We start from the raw sequence: 18,112 nt of genomic DNA on the forward strand, positions 1-18,112 counted from the left end.
CCAGGGATTTCCCCTGTATCCTAGAAGGACAATCCACCATGGCATATGGGGCGTTCCCCTGGGTTGATACCTGCTCGGACTGGGCAGCTGACATCACATGACCTTAGCACCCGCCCCTTTTTTGGCCATCTCCATCAAAATGAAGTCAGTCTAGACCAGTGTTTTTCAACCACTGTGCCGGGGCACACTAGTGTGCCTGAGCTGTTCCCAAGTGTGCCCCCAGATCTAGAGATGCCCAAACCAGTTTACAGCCACCACCAGTTCAACTGTTATTTACTGGTCTCTTCTTTTCATGTAAAGGGCCGATGTATTTCATTTTTGTTACTTGTGGGGACTTGTGGTTTTTGTTTTTTTATAAGGGGGCCAATAGGTTTTTTTTTTTCCCTGTGGGGGCTAATGTGTTTTGCCCTGTGGGGTTCTCATGGTGTGCCTTGGCAATTTTTAAATCTTATTTAGTGTGCCGCAAGGAAAAAAGACTGAAAATCACTGGTCTAGACACTATCGACGTTGATCATGTCTACCTTTTGTTTGTATCGACTTTTTGACCATGTCGACTTAATGCATGTCTATCTTTTTCATGTGTGTATTGACTTTCTGCATGTCGACCAATGGTGGCCAACCGTTTCACTGTCGACCTTATCAACCGCATTCCCCAGCTAGTCCTGCTCAACTTCAAAATCCAGACGAGTGTAATATAATTAGCAGTTAGGTTGCCTACCGCAGATCAGGTTCAATTAATCCCAACGCTATAATAATCTGCGGATGTATTATGTACCATTAATGTCTCAGACTAGACTGACAAGCCTCCATTCCTCGGCCACCTCCACTTCTGTGCGCGGAAACATTCCAATTAAAAGACTAATTATGCGAATAAAATCCTTTCACATTTTATTTGCAGTTTATTTATTTATAAACTGGATTTTTTTTTCTTGCGTCCGACATCCCATCAGCCTCTTCCACAACCTCTCCGAGCAATGTCATTATCCCGAGCGCTTTGCTGGCTGGATGTTTCCTAATTATTGCTTTTCACCTATGGCCGAAGCAGCTGAAATAACAGCAACATCGCCATTTCATTTAGGTTTTCTTGTTGACCCCTTTGTAACTCCATATCGGCTAGTGTGGTGTGGGGCACGGAGACCAGCCAAAAGGTAATTACAGTATTTCTGTCTTGTTTTAGATGTTTCTTTACATGGTTTCAGTGGCAAACGCAGGATTTTTAGAGGGGGCTTTCAAATGCGCTGGGGAGTGGTAACATCTGAAAATTGGGCTTTTTATACACTGGATATTGTATGAAATAAAGTAATAATATTTAACAGTACAGATGGTCTATAGTATAGGCTGTTTCTAACATTTAAATAAGATAAGTGGTCAGGAAAACAACCAGTACTGTACTTTATAAGCTCACAATCTCCCACTTCATGGTAAGGCTCCTGTCTCTTCCTCCTGGCAGCTGCTCTCTGGTCCATTGCGATGTTTGAGGGCTCAGATCCACACATACAGTAAATGTGGTAGAAGCTGGTACACTGGGCATGTGCAGCAGCTCTGCTCTGTCCCTTACACTGCATGGTGTGGTGGCAGCTCTACTGATCATATTATGTACCAGTGCTATTGTCATAATTTAAGGCACTTGCCAAGAGGAGGGGGGTTTCTGGGCAACCACGATGAATTGCATAGTGTGTACACTCCTTAAGATACCTGAGAGTGTGTGTGGGGGAAGATTTTTACCCTTGTGCATGGCAAACTTAATTTCTTGCCACAAGTAGATTACATCAGGGATGGTCTTCAACAGGTTCACCATTGATAGAACCTCCAATAGTTTGATCCAATAAGGATGCATGATATAAGATGTGCGCCAATCAGAAAAGGATACAGGGCTGAGCTAGGCATTGGGTGAGGAGCTAAGTGGTGGGCCAATCAGTGACAGTGAAGAGCTAAGTGGGTCATCTGAGGTTGGGGGCAATATCCTGATGTGGTGGGTTCCTCTGAAGGCTTCATTAATCTTGTGTATGCAATACCCGTGTTCCATCAGCATCTAATCAGTAATGTGAGCTGGCTCTAACATTAGACAACTGTTGAGTGCACTGGGATCTAAAGGGGGGATCTCTGTGTCTGCCTATCATAAAATTAAGGAATATCTATGGGGAAGACATCTTTGTTGTACTCAATGCAAGTGGCGGTTGTGGAACTTCTAAGATGCCACTTTCACTTGAGGGGCTGGAAAATGGGGGTAGGTGCTGAGAATACTTACTCTGGCACTGGCCTTCGGCAAGACCCCACTTTTAGTTGGAGTTTTCTTTAAGATTTTAAACTTTTGAAGGCTCAAAATTGGTCTGTAATCTCTTATATATTTGGCTACATCTGTCACTCAAAGTGTGTCTGGAGCTGTAACGCTGGGTGGAGCCTCTGACTTACATGACAGAGAACCAGCCCAGTGAGCCCACAGACAGTGCCAGACACCCTCTGCCTCTCCATGTTACACAGCAAAGACACAGCTACTCACCAGACACACCAGGTGAGCGCCCCACACCTCCATACCTCCCAACATGACCCTCTCCAGGAGGGACAGAATGCTCTGTTTGTGGACTTCCATCTTAATTTATGATTGTCATCACCTGTTTTAAACAGGGTAATTGATAAGAAAGGTGTTTAAGCACAGGTGATGGTAATCCATAAATTAAGAAGAAAGTCCAGAAACAGAGCAATGTGTCATGTTGGGAGGTATGCACCTCCCTCCTCCCCCCCTCCCCCATTCACGGCATCCCCACGATTAAATGGCACATGCAAAACACTGACATGGCTATGGTCGACAATGAAAAAGGTTGACAAGATTTATTTTTCCCTTTTTCAATGTTTTCATATTCATTCTCATGTGTAGACATGGACACCAATGAAGTGCCACACTTAATGTCAACATTTACATGTGTTGATTTTTTCTTGTGGCGATTCGCGGCACCCCCCGCGACCCCCCTCCCGCGATTTGCAGCACACCCCCCGCAATTCGCGGCACCCCCGGTGACTCCCGCGATTCGCGGCCCCACCCCGTGACACCCCCCCCTCCTGCGATTCGCGGCACCCCGTGAGCCCCCCTCCCACGATTCGCGCCAACCCCCCGGGCCCCCCCTCCCGCGGTTCACGGTGCCCCCCACGACCCCCCCTACCGTGATTCCCCACCCCTGACCCCCCCTCGTGTCATTGCGGCAACCCCCCGCCCCCGCGACCCACCCTCCCGCGATTCACTGCAACCCCCCGCGCCCCCCCCTCCTACGATTCGCGGCACCCACACCCCCCCCTCCCGCAATTCACAGCATCCACCCACGACCCCTCCTCCCGTGATTCGCGGACACCCCTCACCTCCTCCCCCCCCCCACCCCCGCGTGCGATTCACGGCAACCCCAGGATTAAATGGCACATGCAAAACACTGGCACGGCTATGGTCGACAATGAAAAAGGTTGACATGAGTTTTTGAAGATTTATTTTTCTTTTTTTTAATGTTTTGATATTCATTCTCATGTGTCGACATGTACACCAATGAGGTGTCACACTTATGTCAACATTTACATGTGTTGACCTTTCTATGTTGATTTTTTCTTGTGGCAATTTTTTTCCAGTGACAACTATGTGTATGTCAACCTACACATCATCAACCAATTCTTTGTATAATATATAACACCTGTTCTGTTTTACTGTAGGTGTTTTAAGTCATATCTTTTACTGCTACTATTACTGTTTATGTAAATGCATACAAGAATATATAACCAACTAGGTGATTCATCGCGCCCCGTGCCCCCCCCTCCCGCAATTCACGGACCCTTCCGCGCACCCCCCTCCTGCAATTCGCAACCCCCCCTCGCGCAATTCACGCCCCCTCCCACGCTTTGTGGACCCCCGCCCTCTCCCGTGATTCGCGGACACCTGCGCCCCCCCCTCCCTTGATTCACGGCACCCCCGCAATTCACGGCACCCCTAAGCCCCTCTTTAGTCCCCCGTATACTCACACACCCCTATCACTACCCAGCTTCCTGCTCTCCTGAACCGTAACTTCCACCACTGGGGAGTCGCTGATGCTGTTTTGCCCACATGCCCCTATCATGCCTCATAGCCCAGCCTCCTGCTCTCATGCACCCGAACTCCCACCCAGTAGGAGGAGACACTGACTAAGGGCCACCATCCTGTACGGCCACGCTGGACCCTCACCCACTGGCAGAAGCTGCACAGTATCTCCCACCCTCCTCTTTAGTCCCCCTTATTCCCACACACCACTATCACTACCCAGCCTCCTGTTTTCCTGTGTCGTGACCTCCGCCAGTGGGGAGCCGCTGACTCAGAAACACCCTACTATACTATTGCACACACACACACCTAAACAACATGCACACACAGCCCCCCCCCCCCACACCCACAAATGTCACTGTACCATCCACACTATCAATGTACATCTTACTCTGTAACCGCTTTTTAATTAAACAAAACAATACACACCCCCTTCCACATCATATGCTCTCTATGTAAAACATTTCACCTATAACTCAAGTTGCAATACAGGCATCTTTAATTCTAACCATCTTTCTCATATACAAATGTTCACAAATTAAGGGGGCGCAGCCCCTTACGACGGTGTGAAGAGCGCCCGTAGGGCGCGATGAATCACCTAGTATATATAATAAACTACAAGTAGGGCAAATAATAATTCAACAGTAATTGGAAATGAAGAAATAATCTTACTGATTATAACACTACAGAGCGAGTTATCACTTCATTAAAACTTCTTTTTTTTTCATTATTAGTAACTCCAAAGATTTCCCGTCTGTTTGTTGGTGCACAAAGAGTGTTAGACTCCGAGTAATTAGGCATTGTCATTCTTACAGTGTTGGCGCTTTAGAACTGGATTGTAGAAGTGTTTCTCTGATCGCGGTTTTAATGAGGGACATGAAAGTTTGCTGATACGAAACGATTTTCACCCTATAAATACAGAGAAGAAGAGAAGAGATATCGGAAAGACTGAAGCTGTGCCAAATATTAATGGGAGAACATCTTGTCAATTCACTGAGAACCAATGATGTCACTGAGGCTCAATGTGGAGGCAGAAATGGGGTGCGGTGACTGTATATTGTAGCTCTCTGACTGTATACAGCAACCAGATCTGACTGTATACTGCCACCAACTCACTGACTGTATACTGCCATCAGCTCACTGACTGTATACTGCCATCAGCTCACTGACTGTATACAGCAACCAGCTCACTGACTGTATACAGCAACCAGCTCACTGACTGTATACAGCAACCAGCTCACTGACTGTATACTGCTACCAGGTCACTGACTGTATACTGCCACCAGCTCACTGAATGTATACTGCAATCAGCTCACTGACTGTATACAGCAACCAGATCTGACTGTATACTGCCACCAGCTCACTGAATGTATACTGCAATCAGCTCACTGACTGTATACAGCAACCAGCTCACTGACTGTATACAGCAACCAGCTAACTGACTGTATACAGCAACCAGCTCACTGACTGTATACAGCAACCAGCTCACTGACTGTATACAGCAACCAGCTCACTGAACGTATACAGCAACCGGCTCACTGACTGTATACTGCTACCAGCTCACTGACTGTATACAGCAACCAGATCTGACTGTATACTGCCACCAGCTCACTGACTGTATACTGCAATCAGCTCACTGACTGTATACAGCAACCAGCTCACTGACTGTATACAGCAACCAGCTCACTGACTGTATACAGCAACCAGTTCACTGACTGTATACTGCTACCAGCTCACTGACTGTATACAGCAACCGGCTCACTGACTGTATACTGCCAACCGCTCACTGACTGTATACAGCAACCGGCTCACTGACTGTATACTGCAACCAGCTCACTGACTGTATACTGCCACCAGCTCACTGACTGTATACTGCAACCAGCTCACTGACTGTATACTGCTACCAGCTCACTGACTGTATACAGCAACCGGATCACTGACTGTATACTGCAATCAGCTCACTGACTGTGTACTGCAGCTCACTGACTGTGTACTGCAGCTCATTGACTGTGTACTGCAACCAGCTCACTGACTGTATACTGCAATCAGCTCACTGACTGTATACAGCAACCAGCTCACTGACTGTATACAGCAACCAGCTCACTGACTGTATACAGCAACCAGTTCACTGACTGTATCCTGCTACCAGCTCACTGACTGTATACAGCAACCGGCTCACTGACTGTATACTGCCAACCGCTCACTGACTGTATACAGCAACCGGCTCACTGACTGTATACAGCAACCATCTCACTGACTGTATACTGCAACCAGCTCACTGACTGTATACTGCAACCAGCTCACTGACTGTGTACTGCAGCTCATTGACTGTGTACTGCAACCAGCTCACTGACTGTATACTGCCACCAGCTCACTGACTGTATACTGCAACCAGCTCACTGACTGTATACTGCTACCAGCTCACTGACTGTATACAGCAACCGGATCACTGACTGTATACTGCAATCAGCTCACTGACTGTGTACTGCAGCTCACTGACTGTGTACTGCAGCTCATTGACTGTGTACTGCAACCAGCTCACTGACTGTATACTGCCACCAGCTCACTGACTGTATACTGCAACCAGCTCACTGACTGTATACTGCTACCAGCTCACTGACTGTATACAGCAACCGGATCACTGACTGTATACTGCAATCAGCTCACTGACTGTATACAGCAACCAGCTCACTGACTGTATACTGCAATCAGCTCACTGACTGTATACAGCAAGCGGATCACTGACTGTATACTGCCACCAGCTCACTGACTGTATAGTGCCAGCAGCTCACTGACTGTATACAGCAACCGGGTCACTGACTGTATACTGCCAGCAGCTCACTGACTGTATACTGCAGCTCACTGACTGCATACTGCCACCAGCTCACTGACTGTATACAGCAAGCGGATCACTGACTGTATACTGCCACCAGCTCACTGACTGTATAGTGCCAGCAGCTCACTGACTGTATACAGCAACCGGGTCACTGGCTGTATACTGCAGCTCACTGACTGTATACTGCAGCTCACTGACTGTATACTGCCACCAGCTCACTGACTGTATACTGCAGCTCACTGACTATACTGCAACCAGCTCACTGACTGTATACTGATAACAGGTAGTGGTGCAGGGATGCTAGAAAATGTTGCGGATTGCAGGTAATCATAATTCTCTCTTGAGCTACAGTAATTAGGAGACGTGTGTATACCACCACTGCACTGTTCACAGACCCAATATAGCTCCTGCACATGCTCAGTAGAGAACTCGGTGGCCATCTTGGCTCAGAGCATGAAGTTTCCCTGGAAATACAGCTCATAGGCTGATGTGAATGTACACATTTTTGCATAAGTCGTTTCTGTTCTGAGTCTTACAGAACTTGGTCTTTCTGTGATATTGGCAGCTTCGGGTGGGAAATGGTGGCGATAACAAGATTGCACGGAATTACCGTGAATATGCGGATGGAAATCCTGTTTCTGACTGATCTCTTGCACCCAGCATAAGGCCAGTGCAAGTGCAGATTGTATTAATTCCAGATGCGGTGGTCGGTGTAAAATCAGTGGTCTTGTGGGAGCACGGACCCTTGCATTAGCTAACCCTAATCTCGCCTTACCATAATGTAGTAAATGTGCTGCTGTCTGCTGCGATGGGGATAGCGAGGGAGCTGCAGAAGCAGTCAGTTCTCTCTCTTCCTGTGTGATATACAGGGGGTGAGTGATCGCACCAGTCACCGTCGCCCATCAGTCCTCACACCAGGACCCCCCCCCCCCTTTGTGGCGGCACACAGCAAACCTAATGGTTTATTATATTATAAGGAGGGGGCTTGCCACACCTCCTGCACTGGCCATGCCCACTCCCAGTACCTGGCCCCACACAGCTGTTTGCACCCCTGGCTGAGCACATCCCCTGTAATGATTGCAGTTTAACATTGCATAGTTCCCTGCGCACCACTGTGGGTAGTAAGGAAAATGCTGGGGGCCGTGAAGTGAATCGCTCATTTCTAATAATAAGGGGCCCATTTTTTATTCCAAAATTGCGGCGATTTCCCAGATATCGCCTGTTTTCGGGGGTAAGCCGCAAATATTATGTACCGCCGGCATGTATGTAGAAGGGACCCCAGTAGGAATCTCCAATGTCCCTCACGCAGCCGCATCCCCCATAGGTTTCTACCCAATGTCCGGCTTTGCAGAATTTGTGTGGATGGTTTAGATCTAATTTTATGCCAAAAATATCGAAACACAAAAAAAGATTCATTGTATAAAGTAAAAATATAAATACCGTAATAGAAATGGCACATAAATAATATAATGCATAAAGGCCCTTCAGATACTACGAAACTGCAGAATCCCAAGGCATCCAAGTGCAATTTTCAGCTGGTTTTGTGACCCATGTTGGACTATGAGGATGACCTGGCATGCTGGAATTTGTGGTTCCCCATCATCTCGAGAAGCACAGATTGCTTACCTCTGTATCCCACGCATTCTCGGAGAGGCAATCTGTGATTAGTCAGCTGCTTCCTAACATTATTCATATTTAGGGAACGCCGGCTCTGTTACTGCAGGGTGATCTGCTGTGTGTGTTTACTGCTGGACTCAGCTGGTGAGACTGACTGTCCCATATTCTATAAACAGATACACTGCCTGTAGCGAATAAGTGACATCAGTTCTATCTGCTCGCCCCTGTATACTGCGCGGTGATAAACACTGTGCGCCGTAATAACTTCTGCAGCAAGGTTATTTTGCAAAAGAGGTCGATGGGTCACACCCTAACCGTGACAAAACGCTGTGGTTGGGTCTAGGAATGGCCAACGAAGCAGTCGCCATCGATGGTGAAATTGCATCCAGCCATCGATGTGATGGATAACCATCGATAGTTTTAGTTTTCGATAGTCATCCATTATCTTTGACTGAATGGCCCATGGGCCAGTCAGAATGCGGGGACGGGACTTCCAAGGGTGTCCTACGATGCAGTCCTGCTACTTTTTCTATTCACACGCCGTTTGCAAAGTGATCGACAGGAAGTAGGCGTGGGGGGTGGTGGTAACCGACCATTTATACCCCTTTCACACCAGAAAATGCAGGGACTTTCCTGGAAATATGGTCCTTGGATCTTACAGGGACTTTCCCGGGTTGGCCCCTTTCACACAGGCCTAGTCCCTGCGTTTTCTGGTGTGAGGGGGCAGCGGGTGGTGGGGTCCGTGCAGCGGGTGGTGGGGTATGGGCAAAGGGTTGTGCGCTTGTAGCGCTATTTGCCGGGCAGCGAGGCGGGAGTATTTGAAAGCATTTTTAAAAGCCAGACGCTGATTGGCTGAGAGCATCTGGCCAGTCTTTTCGAATCTAGCAGCTCTTCCTGCACCGATGCCTGACAAATAGCGCTACAAGCGCCCAGCCGCCTCTGCTGGATCCCCACAGTCTGGAACCCGCCACCCGGACCCGCCGCCAGGATCCCGGGACCCCACCGCCCAGATGGAAGCAAGCTGGGATGCCGGGTAAGTACCTTTCACACCAGCCAACCCGGGAATTCAGGCTGGTGTGAAAGGGGAGCGAATTCGCGCCTGTGTCATGAGATCTCAATTAACCCTTAGATTTGAGATAAAATAACAAAAATGGGCTGACCATTCAAATGTTGTGCATTTCCAGGTCGACATGTTGAACGTGTCAACCTTTTCACTGTGAACCATATAGTGTTGACCTATTAATTGTCTCACTAGACTTGTCAATCTATTAATACAACACCCACGTGTTATTAACCCAAGGCATGGATATTCCAGTCAAATGGAGAATTTGCAATCCTATTTAATCTGGGGGTAAAGAGATCCTATGTCAGGCACCGGAGGAGATTACCTGGATATTTTTCTTCTTGACGTATTGTGTTGATAAATACGGACCTCGTGCTGTTCTGTCATCTTTCCACCGCTGATCCATAAATCCTTTCCAATGTACATGACAAACAGCCAGTTCCTAATCAATAATTAATCATATATTTGCAATTATAAGCTGCCCTGACAACAGAATTTGGCTGCAGGATTGTAACGATGATTTATAGATTAATGTGGAGCATTTTCATTTTTTTATCTTGAAGAACAAACTTGACTATTAGGCTGCTGAGAATGTAAGTAGCCTGGAATATTTACAGAGCGCGGGGCGCTGGGTGCAGGGATTTTGCAATGTGTGGTTTAGGAAATGCTTCAGAGGTAGATTTGCTGGCTGGGTACTTTGCCACCATTCCTCATGTCGACAGGAGAATGTCAATCTCGACATTCACTATGTTGACATTGATTAAAAATTGGTATGATTAGAATGTCAACAAAACATAACTGGTGGTCTAATTCTTGCTTATCCATACCTCCCAACTGTCCCGCTTACCGCGGGAACGTCCCGATATTCGGGGACGTTCCCACGTCCCGCCTGGGGCTGCCATTGTCCCGCGGTGGGGGGGGGGCAGTTGGGAGCCCCCCAGCCTGCTACGAATAGACGCTGTGTGCATGCGCACAGCGTCTATTCAGCGTCGAAAACGGGGCGTGGCCAAAGTTCGCGCCACCCTGCCAGGCCACGCCCCCTTTTATCTAGGCCACACCCCTTTTCGAGAGCGCGTGCGGCTTCGCCGCGCGAACGTCCCGACCTCCCAACTACTAGGGTTGGGCAGTTCCCGTGAAGTCTTCTGGGTCTGGTGGTCATCTGATAAAGACCCCCTAGTGCCAAACCCTAACCCTCCCCTCCTGCAGCCTAACCCTCCTCATAATCAGTGCCAGACATAGGTGCCAATTCTGTGGGTGCTCAAGGGCCACGAGTCCCCCTGCTGGGCCGCCATATTAACTTGCTAACTTGCGGCTGCAGCACCCACATTGCCGGACCCGCCACTTGGGAAACAGTATGCCGGGAAGAGTGTATTCTGTCCGCTGAGTACCTGCACTGTGGGGGCATTTATGTACCTGCACTGTGGGGGCATTTATGTACCTGCATTGTGAGGGCATTTATGTACCTGCACTGTGGGGGCATTTATGTACCTGCACTGTGGGGGCATTTATGTACTGTACCTGCACTGTGGGGGCATTTATGTACCTGCATTGTGAGGGAATTTATGTACCTGCACTGTGGGGGCATTTATGTACCTGCACTGTGGGGGCATTTATGTACCTGCATTGTGAGGGCATTTATGTACCTGCACTGTGGGGGCATTTATGTACCTGCACTGTGGGGGCATTTATGTACCTGCACTGTGGGGGCATTTATGTACCTGCACTGTGGGGGCATTTATGTACCTGCATTGTGAGGGCATTTATGTACCTGCACTGTGGGGGCATTTATGTACCTGCACTGTGGGGGCATTTATGTACTGTACCTGCACTGTGGGGGCATTTATGTACCTGCATTGTGAGGGAATTTATGTACCTGCACTGTGGGGGCATTTATGTACCTGCACTGTGGGGGCATTTATGTACCTGCATTGTGAGGGCATTTATGTACCTGCACTGTGGGGGCATTTATGTACCTGCACTGTGGGGGCATTTATGTACCTGCACTGTGGGGGCATTTATGTACCTGCACTGTGGGGGCATTTATGTACCAGCACTGTGGGGGCATTTATGTACCTGCACTGTGGGGGCATTTATGTACCTGCACTGTGGGGGCATTTATGGATGTGGAACTCTGTTGCCGTAATTTGAATATTGGAGACAACTGTGCTCCGTAATATAAATTGTATTATTTTGTGGCCACACCCCTTCCCCATGAAGCCACTTCTCTATATTTTTGGCTTGAGCACCCACCAGCAAAAACATAAATTGGCACCTATGGTGTCAGATTAAGGTCTTCATGGCCCTGGAGCTTAAATTTACAAACGGCCTAAACCCCATACTTTCCTCACAAGGAAGAGGCGTGGGTCACATAATAGTACCAACAATTCAAATTACGTCAGAGTAATACAATCTTCTTGTCAACAGAATTTGCTGTGCTATATAATAAACTGTTAATAAATAAATTACGTAGTGCCCCTATTTCATATCACACCACAGAGTAGTACCCCTTACCTTATGACACAGTACTGCCGCCGCCTCCTCTAGCATCCTCAAAAACTGTCTGCTATATGGGGGCAGCCATTTTTTGTGTGTCACTTTTCATTAGCAGGACACGGAGCCAGGAGAGCCGGGACGGGACCGCAGTCAGATGCAGCAGCGGCAGGTCCCGTCCTGGCACAGACAGATGTGGCAGGCGAAAGCAGTTAACAATAGCCCCACAGACCCCCCCCCCCCCCCCCCCGGCGCCCACACTTTCTAAGCGCTTCCCCTCCACCGCGGGGGCTGCGGGGCTATTGTGACGCCACTGCTTACATACCTACACTGCCGCCCTCACTGAGCGCCTCCATGCTGCATTATATGTATGGGACGGGTGTATATCTATATGTGGGGGAGTCAGGAGCTGGGATATACTACCATAAGAAATATGCCCAGAGACTGGTAACATCACAGGGTGGGGAATCTGATTGGTGGAACATTAAGCCAATAGAATAAAGCAGTAAGTCGAGCTACAACTGAGTCCCTCCCCCTGCATGGCCACATGACCTTGATGTGTTCCCATGTTTATTAGAGCGGTCAATAAAATTATACCTTTCTTTGGGATTTCTCCACCTCTGACACCTTCAATTGGTAGTAGTTCCCAAACTGAGTGTTTGATTAATGCACATGTGCAATTTGTTAGACATGGTAATATGCATTTTGTGCCCCCCCCCCCCAACAAAAAAAAATGGCATGGGGTCCCCCCTTCTGAGCTTAACCAGCCATGAGCCCAAGGAACCGGTCCTGGTTTTAGAAAGTCAGGGGACAAAAAACATAGGGGATTCCCCAGGATTTCAAGGGCCGGTCCTGGTACTAGGACAAAATGAGTAGGGGTCCCCTGTATTTTGACAACCAGCACCGGGACCGAACAGCCAACAGGGTAATGAAATTTTTTTACGCAAGATCCCCTGGCCAAAGCATTCATCCCCGTGGATATCCAGCACGGGCAGGGACCCTGGAGGAGTGGAGACCCCCCAATAAAGGGTTCCCCCCCTCAAGAGTTACCCCTGCCCTGGCTTCAGTCCGAGGCTGTCCCCGGTGCCCCTGGGCGGTGGGCACCTGGCTGATTGTTGTGTAAAAATAGCCATTACTATTTTACATAGTTGTGGAACGACAAGACCCAGCAAGCATGCACCGCATACAGGGACTTGAAGAATCACAAGTCCCAGCATGCGGGGCATTAAAGGGCCTGCTGGGTCATGTAGTTCTACACAATGAAAATAGTTAAAAAAAAATTACAGACACATAAGAAAAGTAAAGTCTTATTATATGCTACAATCACACACACAAGACGTACCTATAGGGTCCATCGCCGGTCGGTCCTCTTCTCCAGTAGTATCCATGGCTGCCGGTGTCTTGAGGTGAAGAAGCCTACGGGACTCTGCAAGGCTTCGTTCAGCGTACTGAGAGCGCAGGCAGTACAGCGGAGGCAGTGGCGGGGGGATGCGGTGGGCAAAATTAGTTGCCTGGGCCCTTTATTCTCTCTCAGAGAGGCCCGGCCTGGGAAAGCTGTACGCACATCACCCCCCTAATGGCGGCCCTGACTGGGAGCCATGTTTTCCAGACTCCATGGAGATTTTTCAATAGAGTTAATGATTTGTAGAAGGACTGCTGAGGAAAACGGCTATCCAATGTATACTTAAAAGGTACTTAACTTGATATTTAAGAACACAACAGTCTTGTGGGAAAAGGACTAATTAATTTTCCATTAAAAGGTCCATGAGAGAACTCTCTTGGTCTCAGAAGGATTCTTATCACCGAGTACTAAGCAAACATTGTGAAAACAATCTGATATTCTTGTAGCATTTTCCCTTACAGAAGAACATAACTTCCAGAGTACATTGTGGAGCTGTATCTGGATGCTTTAGGACAACTCTTGCACTTGTAAAGGCTCAGTAATTAAAATTTGTGTTGCTTGCATTGCTTGAGGCGAGTAGAACAAAATCATCAAAGCAAAACAGGCAGGAAAGGGGAAAACAATACATGTTACAATATATGAACTGGTTTTAATAAAAGAACATTAAACGCGTCAGTTAAACCATCAACCAGTAGGAATGCACATGTTCTAGGTTAAAACACGATTGCAAAAACAAAGTGGGATTTTGTGGCCAGTATACACGTGGTCTGTATACCGTGGGCTGCGTATTTTTTTTATTGAGGTTTTCATAGATTTGAGAGTGAGCACAGTCTGTCTATAAACCGGCACAGATCTCATCACTGACAGTTATTGCCACACAATGTGACTCCGTGTCTGTTACGGCCCTCGCCCCCTATTGAAGAAGGGCAAAAGCTCACTGGACCTTGATTTTCAGAATTAATGCAGACCGTGAAAGTGAGGCCTCACGATCCTTCTCTGGGAGAGGGCAGCCAGCTCCAGGAGGTAGGGTGGGGCCCGGCGGACGGGCCACAAAAAGGGCATGTTGTTGCATCATCGTGGCCATATCCCCGGCTGTGTAATGCCAGTATTACAGGCATTACACAGTGGGGAATGGAGCCACTTGCAGAGCAATTTGCATCATCTGATTTCTGCTGACCCCCTACCTAGGCTGAGAGAGGGGGTGGGGCCACATAGAGCAGGGGGCGGGTCAGACTGATCATGTGACCAGCATATGTCGGGTGGCTTTAATATAAAGTAATTCAAAAAAATCAAAATCAACAGGAGATAAAGTGGAAAAAAATTAAAGTGCAAAGGAACCGATACGTCCATCTAGTCTTCGCACGGACATACACAAACGCACACCCATATGCGCGCACACTCACACTTCCTGCTATTATTACTCTTCCTATACAACCAGCTATTGCCCCAGCTTTTCCTATATCTGTGTTACACTGTCTACTGACCTTTGTGTACTTTACAATGATAACTCCTAGAACCTTTCCCGCTGTTATCGACAGTACATTGCAATTCATTCCGCGTCCTCTGATCCTCTGCCAGCAATCCTTCCCAGCCGTCTTTCAGTCAAACTTCTATCCATTTAATCAGCTCTTATCCAAAACGGTTTGTTAATTAATTTACAGTGTCAAATGCCTGGATGATATGTAACAGAGCGACAGCCACCGCCCCACCCTGATCATGTACCGTAGTCCCCCCCAGTCAGAGAAATCAGACTCGATTGTCTGACATTAACCACTAGCAGTAAATCCATCCGGTGGTGGATCCTCTAGGTTGACTGACGCTGCCTACGCGCCTGGTTCAGAGTGAGCGTAGGTTTTTGTCTCATGCGTAAGAGTACAATGTTGGCGTAACAATCCCTGCCGACGCCGGGGTACCCGTATCAGCGAGTGCATACACACCTGATGATGAGGTGGAGGGGTGGGCAATGGCGGGAGGGGGTGATGTATCCTTCTAAGTCACCACCAGGGACGGCCCTAGAGGTCTAAAACTCAAACAGAGGAGTCACTACCCCCCGCTATTGAGTCCATTTGGAGTCAGTGGCAGTGGGTGGAGCTAAACTATTTGAGTTTTAAACTGCGTCATGTCAAAATAACCATACTGGACCCAACCGACTTGTACAGGAGATACACATATAAGGCATACCAACATCTTGCAGTACATCCCGCCACCCATCGCCAGCTAACCTGCTTACATATGTGATTAGTACCGCAAAGGGCAGCTCTCCTGATAAGAGCCGCCCCTTGCAATGGCCGATCGGATCTCTCTACAGCAGAAATGCGGAAAGCCAACAACTGGTGCAAAGGGCATACGGGAGATGCGTCAAAAATTTACCGTAATTCCCCTTTACTACATCCTGCCCATGAATAGAGAGAAGGAAACAGAGAGAGAGGGAAGAAGAGACAGAGATCTACTGTACCTATCTATTATCACATACGCGGACGTGGCTCTTTAATATCCCCTCTGGCGCTGCTCCCTTGTTGAGGCTTTGCAATGTGTTATGAAGTAAATGTAATTTTCCGACCTCTAATAGCCACATTAGATAAATCAGTAACTCGATTATTTTATTTTTTTTCATTTGCAGAAGTGTCAGCATGGCCGCGTCTACTGGCCGTGCTATAATTAACTGCTTGATGAAATGTCTCATTATAGTACATGAGATTCAGGTTCGGGATGGGGGGATAGAGCTCAGCGGATGCGCAATTAACTATGTTTTAATTATTTTACTTTCCCCAGAACTCTCCTCTTTCTCTCCTCCAATAAATTATTTTATTCTTATGCATAATTATACTGTATATAATTATATATATATAAATTGTGTATACACTATCTATCTACCTATCAACTATCTATCTCATTATCTCTCTCTATATATATATCTTTCTCTCTATCTTATTATCTATCTACTCTCTATCTCATTATTGGATCACCAGCTCCCATTCACTATTACAGGACTTTCATCGGGCTGCTCCCACCCTATGGAATGCCCTTCCACGCACAATAAGACTCTCCACTAGCCTCCAAACTTTCAAGCGTTCCCTGAAAACTCACCTCTTCAGGCAAGCCTATCATATTTATATACCGCACACATAACCCTCTGAGGCACTTATGTATTATATAGCTTCCCTTCTGGACCTGCAACTTGGTGGGACTGCTATGCTATTACGGGTGCCTGTCCTTGTGTTTTCCTCCCATGTCCCTATAGATTGTAAGCTTGCAGCAGGGCCCTCCTACCTCCAAGTCTGTCTGTTGTTACCCAGTTTGTTCTATCACTGTCTACTATTGTAAAGCGCAACGGGATCTGCTGCGCTATATAAGACACTGTAACGGAATCTGCTGTGCTATATAAGACGCTGTAACGGAATCTGTTGCGCTATATAAGACAAGGTAACGGAATCTGCTGCGCTATATAAGATGCTGTAACGGAATCTGCTGCGCTATATAAGACGCTGTAACGGAATCTGCTGTGCTATATAAGAACCTGTAACGGAATCTGCTGCGCTATATAAAGGCCCCCATACATTAGTCCGACTTGTCCTAAGGACAAGTTGGACCTGATTTCACCTATAGCTCCCCGGGAGGGGGACACACGATTAGGCATTGATGTGCCAAGTTTTGCATATGATAAATCGCATGGCTTTATCATATGTAGTCCCCAGGGAGCTGCAGGAGTAGGGAGCCGTGCGGGGGACGTCAGCAGGTGGGGGATGCCGGCTAATAGAAAGCCAGGCAGAGTGAGGATGCATAGGGAGCCGGGCAGGAGGAAGCTGTTGCGGTGCCAGCGGGAGCAGGGTGCTGGGCAGGGAGAAGATGCTGGCTGCCGGGGGATTGTAGGATTTATCGAATGAAAGATTTTGCCCACGTTTTGTGTTCAATGGAACATTTTAACTCATTATTGAGGGACCTCTGATAAAAGTGTCATTACATCATTGTTTGAATCATTACTTTCACGTTGTGTAAAAAAAACCCTGATGAAGTCTTTTTAAAGACGAAATGCATTGGGTTGTTATATCGTTTTGAAGAATGGACACAATCATGTGATATTAATTGAACATTTGTAATAAAAGATTAATTCATTTTATCTGAAATTGTACATACTTTATTGTGCTTAAAAATCTGTATAAATCAGGTGGTGGATCATATTATCGCTCTCTATAAATCTTCCTTTTATATATGTATATATATATATTCTATGGCAAAGTACACTTGGTGGCATAGTTCTGCTTATATGTGCTGCTAAGCAGTCTCCCCCTAAACTAAATGCCACTGTTCTGTATTCCAGTGCATCTGACTAGGGCACTGTGGGCAGTGCTTCACTTCTCTGTGCCGCACCGTCTGTACATCACTATGCACTTAGGGGCGGGGCTGACCTTGTTTGGCCATCCATCGGCCTTGAAACTTTGTCCCCCGCCCGCCCCTCGGCCCCCTCTATATGCATTTTATTTGCTAAACACAATTAAGTAAAGAAAATTCTTGAGATCAAATTACCTTTATCCGATCTTTATCCAACCTTCAGCCTCAGAATCTAATGCTAAATCCTTACCGTGGTCTGGTACCTATCACATGCCGATGTATTACACAAACTCCCTCTCTAATCACCGAGATTCTGCAGATATC

The 18,112-nt window shown here is 47.4% G+C and overlaps 1 long non-coding RNA gene across 2 annotated transcripts; it reads right to left on the reverse strand.

The window, feature by feature from the left end:
• Window positions 1-928: 928 nt before the first annotated feature.
• On the reverse strand, window positions 929-10,095 carry LOC146072237 (uncharacterized). Of its 2 annotated transcripts, none has more exons than XR_014472997.1 (3): window positions 9,893-10,095; window positions 4,865-4,960; window positions 929-1,045 (listed from the first exon to the last, which is right to left on the reverse strand). It is a non-coding gene; the product is annotated as an uncharacterized LOC146072237 (long non-coding RNA). The 2 variants fall into 2 exon arrangements; XR_014472998.1 differs by lacking the exon at window positions 9,893-10,095 and adding an exon at window positions 8,514-8,725.
• Window positions 10,096-18,112: the final 8,017 nt, after the last annotated feature.

This window comes from Crinia signifera, chromosome 4 (assembly GCF_055691185.1).
Source record: "Crinia signifera chromosome 4, ASM5569118v1, whole genome shotgun sequence".
Classification (NCBI taxonomy): domain Eukaryota; kingdom Metazoa; phylum Chordata; class Amphibia; order Anura; family Myobatrachidae; genus Crinia; species Crinia signifera.